The sequence below is a fragment of the Balaenoptera borealis genome, assembly GCF_965194805.1.
Source record: "Balaenoptera borealis genome assembly, chromosome: 1".
Classification (NCBI taxonomy): domain Eukaryota; kingdom Metazoa; phylum Chordata; class Mammalia; order Artiodactyla; family Balaenopteridae; genus Balaenoptera; species Balaenoptera borealis.
Genome location: NC_138860.1, coordinates 18,715,421 through 18,731,917, shown reverse-complemented (window position 1 = coordinate 18,731,917; position 16,497 = coordinate 18,715,421). Strand labels below are relative to the sequence as shown.

Genomic DNA, 16,497 nt, shown 5'->3' with positions numbered 1-16,497 from the left:
TGGACAAATCATTTAACTTCACTGTGCTTCAGTTTTCTTATCTATGAATGAGCTTAATGATGAAAGCCTGTGTTATCTTCCTTACAGAGTTATTGTAGGAATCCCAGGAGATCAAACAGGTGAGAGCAGAGTTAAATGTCAATGGATTTTATTATCTTATGCTTTCAATCTGGCGCTTGCATCCTTCCTGCTCTTATCCCACCTCCTCTCATCTCTGTAGTCCCATTTTGTCAGTTAAATACCACTTAAAGCTAAATGGCACTAAACAGTGGTACCATCAACATGGGTAAAAGTGAAGAGGAGTGAATGAAGAGTCAGGGACAGCGCAGAAGATTTCCATTTGAAACTAGCCTTGGAATAGTTCAGTGGGTGAAGAAACAGGGAGAGGACAACTCATCTGGAGAGCTGAGACTTCATTCCCTAGGCAGCAGGCGCTAAGCTTTTGTAGGAGGGATGTTGGAGGGTGCACACTGGGGAAATACCAGGAACAAAAGTTTTTGGTGAAACGATTTTGTGCAGACATCTTCCCCACCACGATCTATGCTGCTCTGTGTTCAGTGTTCAGCAGACCTACCATCTCGTCTCCCGCCTCACGCAGGATCTTGAGCCCCAGGAGCTGTTGCTAAGGTCTCCCTGGGGATGTCCTACGGGAGTCTACAGACATTCCACATTCACTGGGAGTTTATCCCAATTCTTCTTTTCTCTAATGAAGTATGGTTGATTTACAATGTTGTGTTAATTTCTGCTATACAGCAAGGTGATTCAGTTATTCATGTATATATACATTCTTTTTTAAAACATTCTTTTCCATTATGGTTTATCATAGGATACTGAACGCAGTTCCTTGTGTTGTACAGTAGGACCTTGTTGTTTATGCATTGTATATATAATCGCTTACATCTGCTAATCCCAACTTCCCACTCCATCCCTCCCCCACCCCCCTCCCTCTTGGCAACCACAAGTCTGTTCTCTATGTCTTTGAGTCTGTTTCTGTTTCCTAGATAGCTTCAGTTGTGCCATATTTTAGATTCCACCATATAAGGGATATCATATGGTATTTGTCTTTCTCTTTCTGACTTACTTCACGTAGAATGATAATCTCTAGTTGCATCCGTGTTGCTGCAAATGGCATTATTTCGTGCTTTTTTATGGCTGAGTGGTATCCATTGTATATATGTACCACGTCTTCTTTATCCATGAGTTTATCCCAATTCTAAACTCAGCGTTCCGTGATGCTCTTCTGTTGGTTTTAGTAGGAACATTCTGCCCACCATCCCTCCTCCATGCCCCTCTTCCCAAACCAGCTGGAACCTTGCTGCCACGTTGAATACCACCTTCTCTCTCATCCCGTGTCTAACTAATCTTTACGCTCAATTAACGTTCCCTTCAAAGGACTCTCGATGTCAGCCCCTCCTTTTCTATTCCTGTCCCATTTCTTGGGTGCAGCTTTTAACACCTCACACCTGTGCTGGTGCAGAAAGCTCCTGACCAGCCTCCTGGCGCCTTGAACTTCCTGTCGACCCTCTTGTTTCCCTCTGCTCCAGGAAGAGGACAAACTCCTCAGCCTGTCGCCGAAGCCCCCTTTGCCCTGCTGGGCCCCGGCAAGCTTTATCTTCTTCAGCAGACAAGAAGAGCGCCAAGATAACCTAAGGAGGTTAGAACGTGAGAGGGTGTAAGGGTGGTTCCTTGTGGACTGGTAAATGGAGTTTCGTATGAGTTGGGGAGTGAATATCACACAGTAGCCTGTTCTGTTTATCCTAAAAAGACATTTTCACTTTTTTGAGTTTTGAATGAGATTTTCCAAGTGATTTCCTTTCTGCTTTCTCTCTCTTTTTTTTTTTTTTTCTGATTCCTTCCTTTTCTATGTTAGCATGTCACTTTGCCCCAAAGGGTGACTTTCTGTGGATGACAAACTGCCACTCTTCCAGCCCCTAGTGTCCTGATTCAGGAGCACGCTCTGAAATGAACATATTCCACGCAGGGAAATAGAGCCAAATCTCGCTCATCTTTTGTAAGGCAGAAGGATGGTGGACTTTCCTTTGTCTCATACTTGAACCGTATGTTCACAGAGGTGGCTGTACCATTCTAATGAGCTCCCATATAGAGTCACAATATTTGGTACATCACACTGGTTCTTTTTTTTTTTTTTTTTTAATGTTTTTTGTAATAGCAACTCTTTTAAATTTATTTATTTTTGGCTGTGTTGGGTCTTCGTTTCTGTGTAAGGGCTTTCTCTAGTTGTGGCAAGCGGGGGCCACTCTTCATCGCGGTGCGCGGGCCTCTCACTATCGCGGCCTCTCTTGTTGCGGAGCACAGGCTCCAGACGCGCAGGCTCAGTAGTTGTGGCTCACGGGCCCAGTTGCTCCGCGGCATGTGGGATCTTCCCGGACCAGGGCTCGAACCCGTGTCCCCTGCATTGGCAGGCAGACTCTCAACCACTGCGCCACCAGGGAAGCCCCCACACTGGTTCTTTTAGGCTTGGAGATGCAAATGTAATTTTCATGGAATTTTTAACCACAGGGCTGGGTGGGTTTTTTGCCTGCATTTTCTCAGGGGAGGGAGGGGAAGGAGGAGGTATGAATTCTCCGAGTGGCTGGTGTCGATATGGGCTTGCAGTGGCGATGATAATAACCAGGTCTTCTATCTGCCTCAGAAACCTGGGACCTGTGCTGGGCTGTGAGTGTGTGGCTCTAATCTGGTGTTCAAAAGTATTTAGAAAAAACGAATATGACACTTTTAGAAGGAGTGATGCCTGAAGCTTTGCTTTATAGCTTTTGCTTTCTGTTGTCAAAACTTGCACAGCAGAGGGCTTCCTAAGTGGGGAGACGTGATCTGGCCCATGGCCTGACCAAATCTAGGTTATAGAAAAGGGCTTTCCAGGAGGGTGAGAGGAATTGGGAGATTGGGATTGACACGTATACACTATTGATACTATGTATAAAATAGACAGCTAATGAGAACGTACTGTATAGCACAGAGAACTTTACTTAATGCACTGTGGTGACCTAAATGGGAAGGAAATCTATAAAAGAGGGGATATATGTATATAGAGAGCTGATTCATTTTGCTGTGCAGTAGAAACTAACACACCATTGTAAAGCAACTATACTCCAATAAAAATTAATTAAAAAAAAAAAGGGGTTTCCAGAGAGATTTTATTATAAGAATTAACATATACTATGAAATATAGCTTGGAGTTTGAGCATTCTGGCTCTGGGGTCTGCCTGCTGTCAAGTCCCATCTCCACCAGCTGCTTGACCTCAGGAAGTCCACTATCTGTGAACAAAAAAAGTTTCCTGAGCCTCATTTTTACTATCTGTAAAAGTGGAGAAAGTCATAATTCCTGCCTCATGAGATTTTTGGGAGGATTAAAGGCGATGGTCCCTGTGGAGTACCCAGCACAGAGCCCGGATCTATAAATGCTCTTAGGAATGCTAAGCCTTCTTTAAACTACCAACTTTAATAAGTAAGATTTCAAGAGTTAGTCTTGTTTTTGACTCACTACTCACAGTGGAAATGCCAAAATGTATAGCATAGACCAGCCTTGAGTGTCAGCACCCAATTAGATTTTAAACATCTTGAGGGCAGAGGCCGTATTCTACTATTTCACCAAAGAACAATATAGACTTGATCACATGACCGAAAAATCCCAAGGCACCTTATTCCTAGGAAAGTGAAATTGACCCAATGCTGAAGGGCTTCAGTGGATTACCAGGGCCCAGTTCTGCAGAACCTCACCTCCCAACCAAGTTGGTGTCTCCAACAAGAGCTTTACGGAGGGTTTCTGGGTCCAGGTTCCAGTCAGAGGCAGTGAGGGCTTCAGCTCCACGGCTGTCACTGTCTTTCATCCAAAGACCACCAGGACACACCTGTGGATAAATAATAAAACAAATGGGTTTTAATGCTCAATGCAGGGAGGGGACTGTCCACCATGGGGAACCATGAAGTATCTTAGCAAGTGTGTTCACAAGGATTTGTTACAGCCTCCAGGCTGTGTTAGCTGATCTGGGGGAGGATTCAAGGAAGGGGGGCTTTGCCCTGGATTAGATGCTGCCGGCAAGTGGGATAATTCTATGACTGGGTGTCTTAATAAATTCTGTCTACAAGGTGAGGGGAATGAAGTGAGGCTTCAGTTTTAATTGGTAAAAAACAGCAGTCATTCATATTATCCTGGGTAGGGGAATGTCCAGTATTTCTCTGGCTGGCAGAGCACTCTTGTTTTTATCTGAGCTTAAGATCAGAGGGCAGAGTGGCTTCTTGTCTGGTGCTGACGTCCTGAGAGATTGTGTTCAACAGAACACTCTGACTTAGCCGTGAGTGCCAGGCCAGTCCTAGCAACACCAAGGCCGAGCTGTGTCAGTTCCAGATGTCAGGGGACCTGCTTGGCTCTTTTGCATATTTTCAGTACTTAATATATTTGTTGATGCTTTTTAATGAAGCAGGCTCTGAGCATGTAAATCCTGTTTAGAAGATCACTTAGAAGCTGTGTGACCCTGGGCAAGTTACTTCACATCTTGGAGTGTCAGTATCCTCCAAACTTTCCGACGTGAGGTATGATACCTACTCCCAGGAGTGCTGTGAAAATAAAATGAGATCGTGCATATTCCTGACAAAGACTCAGTGACTTTAAAATGTTAGCTGTTTTTATTGAGCCCTTCTACGTATATATCTGCCTCCATGACTGTCTCATGTTTAGGACATGAATCAAATGCACTTTCTCCTTTTGCCTCATTTTATTTCCTTGAATCATGGGACTATTAAAAAAATCCTTTAAGAAAAGGGAACCCTCCTACACTGGTGGTGGGAATGTAAATTGGTGCAGCCACTATGGAGAACAGTATGGAGGTTCCTTAAAAAACTAAAAATAGAACTACCATATGACCCAGCAATCCCACTACTGGGCATATATCTGGAGGAAAACATGGGTTTCAAAGGATACATGTACCCCAATGTTCATTGCAGTGCTGTTTACAATAGCCAAGACATGGAAGCCACCTAAGTGTCCATCAACAGATGAATGAATAAAGAAGATGTGGTATGTAGATATAACAGAATATTGCTCAGCCATTAAAAAGAATGAAATAATGCCATTTGCAGCAACACGGATGGACCTAGAGATTGTCATACTAAGTGAAGTAAACCAGAAAAAGACAAATATCACATGATATCGCTTCTATGAGGAATCTAAAAGAATGATACAAATGAACTTGTCTACAAAACAGAAACAGACTCACAGAGTTAGAGAATGAATTTATGGTTACCAGGGGGGAAGGGTGGCGGGGAGGGATAGATTGGGAGTTTGGGATTGACATGTACACACTGCTATATTTAAAATAGATAACCAACAAGGACCTAATGTAAAACAAAATCCTTTAAATATCATGATTAGAAGACTTGCTAGATGCCTAAGGTGATTTCTTCTTTTGTGGTCACTCCTAGGAAATACTCTTCATGTCACTGCTGCCATCACTACTGTGTAACTGTAATAACCAATAACCACTGCTGTAACCAATAAGATGGTGTCAAATAATCAGGGCTAGAGAGAGTCTGGCTAACTTGTGTGTCCTAGCACAGGGTGTCACACAGCTTGTCAGTGGCCAGACTGTTACCCAAATACTCAGGTAACTATCTGTCAAACATCAATACATGAATGAATGAAGGGAGGTAAATGGTGAAGTGTGGTTCACCTCTCACCCCACAGTCTGTCAAGTAGGTATTTTCTTTCTCTTTTGACACCAACATTCAAATGAGCCTCTGATATACAGTTTATAAGTCACTTCAGTGCTCATCACTTCACTGCAGAGAATGCCCTGGGTGAGATATCTGTGGTTTCCAACAATGTTGGCCTCCTATCTCCTCCTTACAGTGTCCTGGACTTGGACTTCCACACCCACATATGTTTCAGGCCATCACATTTGAAACAGATGTTTTGAGCCCCATTGCTCTATGCTAAGATAGTGTCCTTTGTTATTTGGGAGTTCTTTTTTTTAAAATTTTTATTGGAGTATAGTTGATTTACAATGTTGTGTTAGTTTCTGCTGTACAGCAAAGTGAATCAGTTATACATATACATACATCCACTCTTTTTAAGATTCTTTTCCCATATAGGCCATTACAGAGTATTGAGTAGAGTTCCCTGTGCTCTACAGTAGGTCCTTATTAGTTATCTATTTTATATAGTGTAGTGTGTATATGTCTATCCCAATCTCCCAATTTATCCCCCCCACTTTCCCCCTGGTAACCACAAGATTGTTCTCCACATCTGTGACTCTATTTCTGTTTTGTAAATAAGTTCATTTGTACCATTTTTTTAGATTCCACATATAAGCAATATCATATGACATATGATATTTGTCTTTCTCTGTGTGACTTCCTTCACTCAGTATGATAATTTCTAGGTCCATCCATGTTACTGCAAATGGCATTATTTCATTCTTTTTTATGGCTGAGTAATATTCCATTGTATATATGTACCACATCTTCTTTATTCTTTCCTCTGTTGATGGACATTTAGGTTGCTTCCATGTTATTTGGGGGTTCTTGATGTCTTTTTGCCTTTCTTAGAACTATTTTTTAAATTACTAAACTGTCATAAAACAAAATTGTGCAGACATGTATAAAGTGTTTGAGATAATTCCAAACCTCAGAGGAAAGCATGCTTAATAAAATAACCATTTCCAACTATATATTTTTTTCTTCAACTTGCTTTTTATTCATATTAAAAAACGGAAGTATATTGATTTACAACAGTGTGTTAGTTTCAGGTGTATGGCAAACTGATTCAGTTATACACACACACATGTATCATGTATCATGTCATCTGAAACAGTGACAGTTTTACTTCTTCTTTTCCGATTTGGATTCCTTTTATTTCTTTTCCTGCTCTGATTGTTGTGGCTAGGACTTCCAAAACTATGATGGCGAGAGTGGACATCCTTGTCTTGTCCCTGATCTTAGAGGTAATGCTTTCAGTTTTTCACCATTGAGAATGATGTTTGCTGTGGTTTTGTTGTATAAAGCCTTTATTATGTTGAGGTAGGTTCTGTCTATGCCCATTTTCTGGAGAGTTTTTGTCATAAATGGGTGTTGAATTTTGTCAAAAGCTTTTTCTGCATCTATTGAGATGATCATGTGGTTTCTATACCTTAATTTGTTAATACGGTGTATCACATTGATTGATTTGCATATATTGAAGAATCCTTCCATCCCTGGGATAAATCCCACTTGACCATGGTGTATGATCCTTTTAATATGCTGTTGGATTCTGCTTGCTAGTATTTTTTTTTTTTTTGAAATTCACGTTCTTTTATTTATTTATTTATGACTGTGTTGAGTCTTCGTTTCTGTGCGAGGGCTTTCTCTAGTTGCGGCAAGTGGGGACCACTCTTCATCGCGGTGCGTGGGCCTCTCACCATCGCGGCCTCTTCTTGTTGCGGAGCACAGGCTCCAGACGCGCAGGCTCAGTAATTGTGGCTCACGGGCCCAGCTGCTCCGCGGCATGTGGGATCTTCCCAGACCAGGGCTCGAACCCGTGTCCCCTGCATTGGCAGGCAGATTCTCAACCACTGCGCCACCAGGGAAGCCCCTGCTTGCTAGTATTTTGTTGAGGATTTTTGCATATATGTTCATCAGTGATATTGGTGTATAATTTTCTTTTTTTGTGATATGTTTTTCTGGTGTTGTACTCAGGGTGATGGTGGCTTTGTAGAATGAATTTGGGAGTGTTCCTCCCTCTGCAATTTTTTGGAAGAGTTTGAGAAGGATGGGTGTTAGCTCTTCTCTAAATGTTTGATAGAATTCACATGTGTAGCCATCTGGTCCTGGACTTTTGTTTGTTGGAAGATTTTAAATTACAGTTTCAATTTCATTACTTGTGACAGGTCTGTTTATATTTTCTATTTCTTCCTGGTTCAGTCTTGGAAAATTGTACCTTTCCAAGAATCTGTCCATTTCTTTGTGGTTGTCCATTTTATTGGCATATACTTGTTTGTAGTAGTCTCTTATAATCCTTTGTATTTCTGCAGTGTCAGTTGTTATTTCCCCTTTTCATTTCTAATTTTATTGATTTGCGTCCTCTCCCTTTTCTTCTTGATGGGTCTGGCTAAAGGTTTATCAATTTTGTTTATCTTTTCAAAGAACCAGCTTTTAGTTTTATTGATCTTTGTTTTTGTTTTCTTCATTTATATTTCATTTATTTCTGATCTGATCTTTATGATTTCTTTCCTTCTGCTAACTTTGGGGTTTTTTTTTTTGTTCTGTTCTTCTTTCTCTAGCTGCTTTAGGTGTAGGGTTAGATTGTTTATTTGAGATTTTTCTTGCTTCTTGAGGTGAGATTGCATTGCTATAAACTTCCCTCTTAGAACTGCTTTTGCTGCATCCCATAGGTTTTGGGTCATCGTGTTTTCATTCTCATTTGTTTCTAGGTATTTTTTGTTTTCCTCTTTGATTTCTTCAGTGATTTCTTGGTTAGTTAGTAGCACACTGTTTAGCCTCCATGTATTTGTGTTTTTTACAGTATTTTTTCCCCTTGTAATTGATTTCCCACCTCATAGCATTGTGGTCAGAAATGATGCTTGATATAATTTCAGTTTTGTTAAATTTTCCTTGGCTTGATTTGTGACCCAAGATGTGATCCATCCTGGAGAACGTTCCATGTGTACTTGAGAAGAAAGTGTAGTCTGCCACTTTTGGGTGGAATGTTCTATAAACATCAATTAAATCTATCTGGTCTATTGTGTCATTTAAAGCTTGTGTTTCCTTATTTATTTTCATTTTGGATTATCTGTCCATTGGTGTAAGTGGGGTGTTAAAGTCCCCTACTATGATTGTGTTACTGTAGATTTCCTCTTTCATGGTTGTTAGCATTTGCCTTATGTATTGAGGTGCTCCTATGTTGGGTGCATAAACATTTATAATTGTTATATCTTTTTCTTGGATTGAGCCCTTGATCATTATGTAGTGCCCTTCCCTATCTCTTGTAACAGTCTGTATTTTAAAGTCTATTTTATCTGATATGAGTATTGCTACTCCAGCTTTCTTTGGATTTCCATTTGCATGGAGTATCTTTTTCCATCCCTTCACTTTCAGTCTGTATGTGTCCCTAGGTCTGAAATGGGTCTCTTGTAGACAGCATATATATGGGTCTTCTTTTTGTATCCATTCAGTCTGTGTCTTTTGGTTGGGGCATTTAATCCATTTACATTCAAGGTTATTATCGATATGTATGTTCCCATTACCATTTTCTTAGTTGTTTTGGGTTTGTTTGTTTTTTTTTTTTTTTCACACACACACACTGTATTTTATTTTTACAAGAGATAAATAGACTGACACCAAGCATTGTACATGGATGACCACAACAAAAGCAACAATGATTGCAATTACCAAACATGAAACACACTCATACTATGTCATAATATTGACATTCAGTCCAGTAATCCTTCACTGTAACAGCTCCTTTACTTTGCAGTGAAAACTGATTTGTATATTCTTTGCCTCTGAGTCCTTGTGGGATTTTTTTTTTTTTAAATTCAGACAGAAAGTCACACAAATTATACTCATCCTCATCAGTTCACTCAGTCCCATGTAATTAATTTTTTTTTTCATCTTGATCTTTTGTTAGCACTTTTATGAGTTCATCAGTTTTTCATTAGAGTTCTGAAAATGCTTATTCATTCAGTTCAGCAGTACCATCAGTTACCAGAAACCTGTACTTGTCAGAGTCTTTTCCATGAATTTCTTGAAGATGAAACCCTTTTATAGGAACATATTTGCAAAATCATCAGAGTACACCCAGAACTGTCTGTAAATGACAAAAGACTTAAAAATGACCACGGTTAAAGATTTGATGAAAGTTCATAATAATGCAGTTGACAAGAAAATTAGTTATTTCTGAGATATACATTTTAAAGTAATAACTAGGATTATTACTTATAACATTATACCAGAACATATAAGATTTTTAGAAATTTCATGCAATGTCTGAAACATTTATATTAACATATTTCCATACATATTTCCATACAAATACAAATATAAGATTTTTAGAAATTTCATGTAATGAAATTTTTGTGGGTCTTTTTCTTCTCTTGTGTTTCCCACCTAGAGAAATTTCTTTAGCATTTGTTGTAAAGCCAGTTTGGTGGTGCTGAATTCTCTTAGCTTTTGCTTGTCTGTAAAGGTTTTAATTTCTCCGTCAAATATGAATGAGATCCTTGCTGGGTAGAGTAATCTTGGTTGCAGGTTTTTCTGTTTCATCACTTTAAGTATATCCTGCCACACCCTTCTGGCTTCAGAGTTTCTGCTGAAAAATCAGCTGATGGGGATTTCTTTGTGTGCAATTTTTTGTTTTTCCCTGCTATTTTTAATATTTTTTCTTTTTATTTAATTTTTGATAGCTTGATTAATATGTGTCTTGGTGTGTTTCTCCTTGGATCTATCCTGTATGGGACTCTCTGTGCTTCCTGGACTTGATTGACTATTTCCTTTCCCATGTTAGGGGAGTTTTCCACTATAATCTCTTCAGATATTTTCTCAGACCATTTCTTTTTCTATTCTTCTTCTGGGACCCCTATAATTAGAATGTTGGTTCATTTAGTGTTGTCCCAGAGGTTTCTGAGATATGTTCAATTCTTTTCATTCTTTCTTCTTTATTCTGCTCCTCAGCAGTTATTTCCACCATTTTGTTTTCCAGCTCACTTATTCATTCTTCTGTTTCAGTTATTCTGTTATTGATTCATTCTATTGTATTTTTCATTTCAATTATTGTGTTGTTTATTTCTGTTTGTTTGTTCTTTATTCTTCTAGATCTTTGTTAAACATTTCTTGTATTTTCTCAATCCATGCTTCCATTCTATTTCCAAGATCTGGATCATCTATACTATCATTACTCTGAATTCTTTTTCAGGTAGCTTACCTATTTCCTCTTCCATTTATTTGGTCTTGTAGGTTTTTACCTTGCTCCTTCATCTGTGACATATTTTTTTGCCATCTTATTATTATTATTATTTTGATGAGTGGCATTGTGTTCCTATCTTACTGGTTGTTTGGCCTGAGGCTTCCCACACTGGAGTCTGTAGGCTATTGGGTAGAGCTGGGTCTTGGTGCTGAGATGAAGACCTCTGGGAGACCTCACTCCAATGAATATTCCCTGGGGTCTGAGGGTCTCTGTTAGTCCAGTGGTTCTGACTCAGAGCTCCCACTGCAGGAGCTTCAGCCAGACCCCCAGCTTGTGAAACAAGATCCCGCAAGCTGTGTGGGGTGGCAAAAAAAAAAACAAGAAAAAAGGAGAAAAATAACAAAGTAAAAAATAAAATTAGGGGCTTCCCTATTGGCGCAGTGGTTGAGAGTCTGCCTGCCAATGCAGGGGACACAGGCTCGAGCCCTGGTCTGGGAAGATCCCACGTGCCGCGGAACAGCTGGGCCCGTGAGCCACAATTACTGAGCCTGTGCGTCTGGAGTCTGTGTTCTGTAAGAAGAGAGGCCGTGACAGTTAGAGGCCCATGCACCACGATGAAGAGTGACCCCCGCTTGCCACAACTAGAGAAAGCCCTCGCACAGAAACGAAGACCCAACACAGCCATAAATAAATAAATAAAAACAAATACTTAAAAAAAAAAAGTAAAAGTCTATTAATTAAAAAAAAATAAAAATAAAAAGTAAAATAAAATTAGACTAGGAAACTAACTGGTATGTTAGAAAGAATATAAAAATAAAAATACAGATGAAACAACAACCGGAAGGTAAAACAGAACCACAGTAGTAAAAAAGAGGAGGAGAAAAAAAAAAAAAAAAGGTGGAAAAGACCTTGGCTATGGAGGGAGGGCCTTAAGCAGGGGTGGGGTTTGGGCGGTGGTGGGGGCCTATGCTCAGGACTCACAGGGCTGGAAAAGGCCCTGGGGGTGTGGGAGGTGGGGCTTAGGCTCAACAGAACAGAAGGGGCCAAGAGTGCCTGTGCCTCTGGTCTTAGAGGGCAGGGGATCCCACCTGGGAGCCCAGCAGGCTTCCTGAGCTCAAGTGGGCAGGGCAAAGGCCCTCCTCTCCTTCTCCTCCAGGTCCTGGAGGGCCTCTCCCACCTGCCTCTCCTGTTCTCCCCCCTGGCCTCCCTTCTACGCCCCCAGGACCAACGTGGCCTGGAGGGGGCCTCTGAGGGCATAGGACCCGGCCAGAGAGCCGGGCAGACTTCCCAGGCCGATTGGGCAGGGGAAACGCTGGGTGTTCTCCCCCCTGATCTGAGCCCCTGTGGGTCCCTCCAGGGGTGAGAACCCCTCCCCCTACTCAGCCACCCCTCAGGGGTGCCGTTCCTGTCTGGCCTCCACTTTTCCTCCCCCCCCAGTCCCCCCACGTCCTACTGATTCACTTGGGGGTTCCTCCTGTCTCCTTGGGCATCGAGGTTCCCCCACTAGTGTCCGGCAGGCACCCTAGTTGTGGGGAGATGCGAACTCTGCGTCTTCCCACACTGCCATCTTGACTCCGCTCCCTTAATTCTATCTTTTATACTTTATATAGCCTGTTCTCAATTGAGAACAGGCTCAATTATAGATTGAGCTTATTGTAAATAAGGCTTATTGTAAATTTCATGTTGGAGATTCAAAAAGTTAAAATGAAGAACACTAAATGATTGTCTCTTTAAGAGCCATGTCTTATATTTTTCTTCCCCACTTAAGTGAATTCTCTTTTATCCTCTAATTAAAGAATGGGTTTCTATTTTGCTGTCACATTTTGGATGTTGGATCTGAACTTGGATTTGAACTGGGCTGTGCTTCAGTATCTTGGATAAGTCTTTTCCCCCTGGACCTTCTTTTCTCCCTCTGTGACATGAGGTCATTGGGTGAATGATCTCCAGGGTCCCTTCAGTGCATCTGTCCTAGGGTCTCATGGTTCATGTTTGAGTTTCTTGTTTTATTCTTGAGCATCTTGAGTAATTCTTGCTACTTTGCTTTGGTGTCCTCTGCTTGTACATCTGTGGCACATGACGAGTGTTTCAGTTCTGTTCTTGGCTAACTTTATTTCCCTTCAGCTCCGCCCTGTTTTCTTTGCCCAAAGGCTTTTTATCTTACATCCTTTTCCCTTATGTTCTTGCAATGAATTCTTCTGGGCTCCTGTCCCCCTTGTAGCTCCCTCACACAGGACCTCTTTGTAACTCAAGCATCAGAAGATTGGCCTAAGGTCTGTTCTGAAGGCCACTTGTGTTCTTTCAGGATGTCCTCCCCACAGGAGACAGCTGGATCTATGGAAATAGAAGTCTTACAAAAACTGTATTTTCTTTCCTTTGCTAGAGGGTTTTGGCATCTGATCTATTACATTCCACTTCTATCTTTTTATTTTTTATCTTATTTCCCCTATATCTAGGAAGCTTAAAACTTTCTCTAAGATTACCTTTAAGCTTTAAAAACTCAACTTCCTATATTCTCTTTATGGATAACAGACAGCCTGATGTGGAACTGTATTCCCAAAGCAGGATATGGGAAATGATTTTAGGTGATACATGAACAAACACCTTTTTTTAAAATATTGTGTATTGATTTGAATGTTTGTTGAAATATAACTATCACATAAAACTTATAGGCTCACCGCTGTGTTATAAAAGCTCTCCTTTTTAATACATTTCCTTAACTAGCAAAAGCCTGATTTAAAGAAAATTCTGAAATAATGCAAGTTAACTTTGACCACTTAGTATAGTGTTTTAACATATGTTAATTCATTTAATCCTCAAAACAGTTCTGTGAAGTAGGTACTATTATTCACCCCCATTTAATTTATTTATTTATTATTATTTTTATAAGGGGAAATTTTTACTTGATATTTGTGTTTTGTTTTGGTTACACTATTTTAAAAGATATTGCTTATTGTTTTTTCAAGGATTCACAAGAGAATTTTTTCATTAAATTAACAGCTACAAAATTTTTTTTCCTCAACATAAGGATACATGTATGCACCAATTTTGTATTAAACATTGATTAAATACATATTTTAATTAGAAAAAGGAAATTCAACTATTCAATACTTTTTCTTTATTCCTAGATACCAGGAATTCACCCCCATTTTAAACACGAGGAAAGATGCAAAAGTCAAGTCAGCTGCCCAAAGTCACAAAGCTAGTAGGAGGCAACACCAGGATTGGAACTTAGGTAGGTTGATTTCAGGACTGTGTTCTAACCACTAAACAATACTGCCTCTAAGTAAGTAATAGAGTACATGGCATAATATTTTAGCAAAAGTCATGAAGGTGGTTTTGAATGACTGAAGCTTGGAAAGCTTCCACGTAATGGAAAACACATGGGCTTTGGCCTTGGACATACCTCAAATGGTGGATTGGTTATTGATCAATTGTGTGTTTCTAGACACATCACTTAACCTCTATTAAAATGCTGGAGAAAATATAAGGGGCTCATTGTGTCATAAGTTTTAACACATATTAATTCCCTTTCCTCCTTGTGAATCTCATTTTTTTTATCCATAAGACACCAAGATCAGTGAATATTGAGAGAATTAGATCAAGTAGCAGTTATCAATGCATGGTAAGTGTTTGTAAAGACACATTGATGTCTTCCACTTTGTTGATCTCTCATAGTGGTCACCTTGACATTTATGATCCCCAAGTGCTTTAAGAAAAGGACGCTCTTACCTTCTCCCCACCAGCAACCAACACAGGGTCAGCCTGGTGAATTTCACTGATGCCAGGCTCTCCACTGGAAAGGGCAGAGAGTGTAGGGTAACCATAGCCAGGAAGAGAGTACATTCTTGATTGGAGCTGGGCTGATGGGAGAGGGATTGTATCTCCATCAGAAGAGAAGGGAGTGGGAGATGGAGGTGACCTCTCTGGGGTCCATTCCAGCTCTATGAGGCCATGTGTGGGTAGCTTCAGAATTGGTTTGTTCACTACATGTATCATTATAAAACGAAGTTCTTGACCTGCAAGATGTAACTGTGGGCAGGGACAGCTGAGGTTCAAAATGGGGAATGCCTATAGCAGCATTCTTGTGGTAAAATATTTCCAGATTTTACAACTTTGAACCCATTATCCTGTAAGGAATAATACAAATGGCTCCAGACTATTTACCCAAGTGATTACAACGGCATTTGGTAAAGATAGGGCCATTTTATTCTTCACAAATGATTAAACCTCTATGACTAATACAAAGGCAGTTGCATTTTAAAGGAAAAGATCAATTTGCTAAGCATTTTGAAAAATAGCCGTATGCCCTGGATACATAACTGAAAATGAAATTTCATGCATTTTGGTTGAAAGGGCTTTTTATAAGCCCTCCACCTCCCCTCATGAATGTATGTGCCTTTTTAAAAAAATAATACTTCATTCTCCTTGACTTCTTCTGTAATGCAGGGAAAAGCAGAATTTGGGTCCAAAGCTCTAATTCAGGTCTCCGCATTTATATTTAAGACGACTGCATGACCTTGGGTAATTCATGAAACCATTCTGCACCTGAGTTCCTTATCAATAAAGTAGGGGTAATGATACCTGCCCTGCCTGCCTTTTAGATTTAAGGCGGGGGTTATCACATAAGATAATACATGTGAAAGTGTTTTGAAAACAGTGAAGTGCCATAAAATGCAAGTTCTTATTATTTTCCACGTCTTCTACTCAGACACCAGGTCATTTTCCCCTTCCAAATTTCAAGTGCCTTTCCTATCTCCTCCTTAAAGCTTAACTCCAAAATGGTTCAGGAGTTGGAGAATGTGAGATTCTGCTGTCCAATTTAAGCCTTGGTGACTACCGAAGAATTGTACTTTTGTTTGGATTTTTTTTTTTTTTTTTTTTGTAAACACAAAATGAAATCTCATTAACTTGGGGGAAAGTGATTGAAAATTATAGGAAGAAAAGGAGCAATTCAAAATACTAACACGATTTTATTATGTTTTTCCATAATAGTAAGAGTTTTACATGCCTACCATGTGTGCTCACCAATATTAGAGGAGATGCAAAAGAAACTTTTGATGGAGCTTTAGTTCAGTGTGTGTGTGTGTGTGGCTTAGCCTTAGATCTTCCATGAACACAATGCGGATTTGGTTTCCTGCTTCCTTCAGTTGTTGAAAATACTTTATCACATCTTTGGCTTGTCCAATTGGCAAATGATCTGAATCTACTGAGTCTGCAGGTTCTACAGTGGGATGTCTTGTCAAACGCGTGATACAAATGTTATTATTTTAGAGGCAGAGGGGATAGCTTGGGGCTATGAAAACTTTGTGGAGGAGTGACTTCAACCAGTTGTTGAATATAGGGCAACAGGGACACAAAACTACAGTAAGTAGGGTAATTTCATTTTCTAAAGTTGGTTATTATTATTATTTTTAAACTATGTGTCAAGTGGACCCTCCAATGCTAATGCAAATGTGGCCATTAGCTCAGCTCAAGTCAAATGATTACACATTTTAAATTGGTATTGATTCATCAATGACAGTTTTTTCTTCCTCTTAAGACATTAGCATAATAAATTAGTCCCATTTAGAGAATTATACATGCAAGAGGCTGAACCATCATAG

At 40.0% G+C, this 16,497-nt stretch overlaps 1 long non-coding RNA gene across 2 annotated transcripts in view; it reads right to left on the bottom strand.

Annotated features, from left to right (window-relative positions):
* LOC309630584 overlaps positions 1-16,497 on the bottom strand; it is a 50,600-nt gene that overhangs the window by 15,586 nt on the left and 18,517 nt on the right. Inside the window, exons 3-4 of one of the 2 annotated variants that reach the window (XR_014245772.1) lie at positions 3,739-3,869; positions 3,130-3,276 (exon numbers count right to left, since the gene is read on the bottom strand). This is a non-coding gene — a long non-coding RNA (uncharacterized lncRNA). Of the gene's footprint in view, positions 1-3,129; positions 3,277-3,738; positions 3,870-16,497 lie in introns of those variants that run through there. The other variant, XR_014245771.1, reaches the window with a different exon arrangement.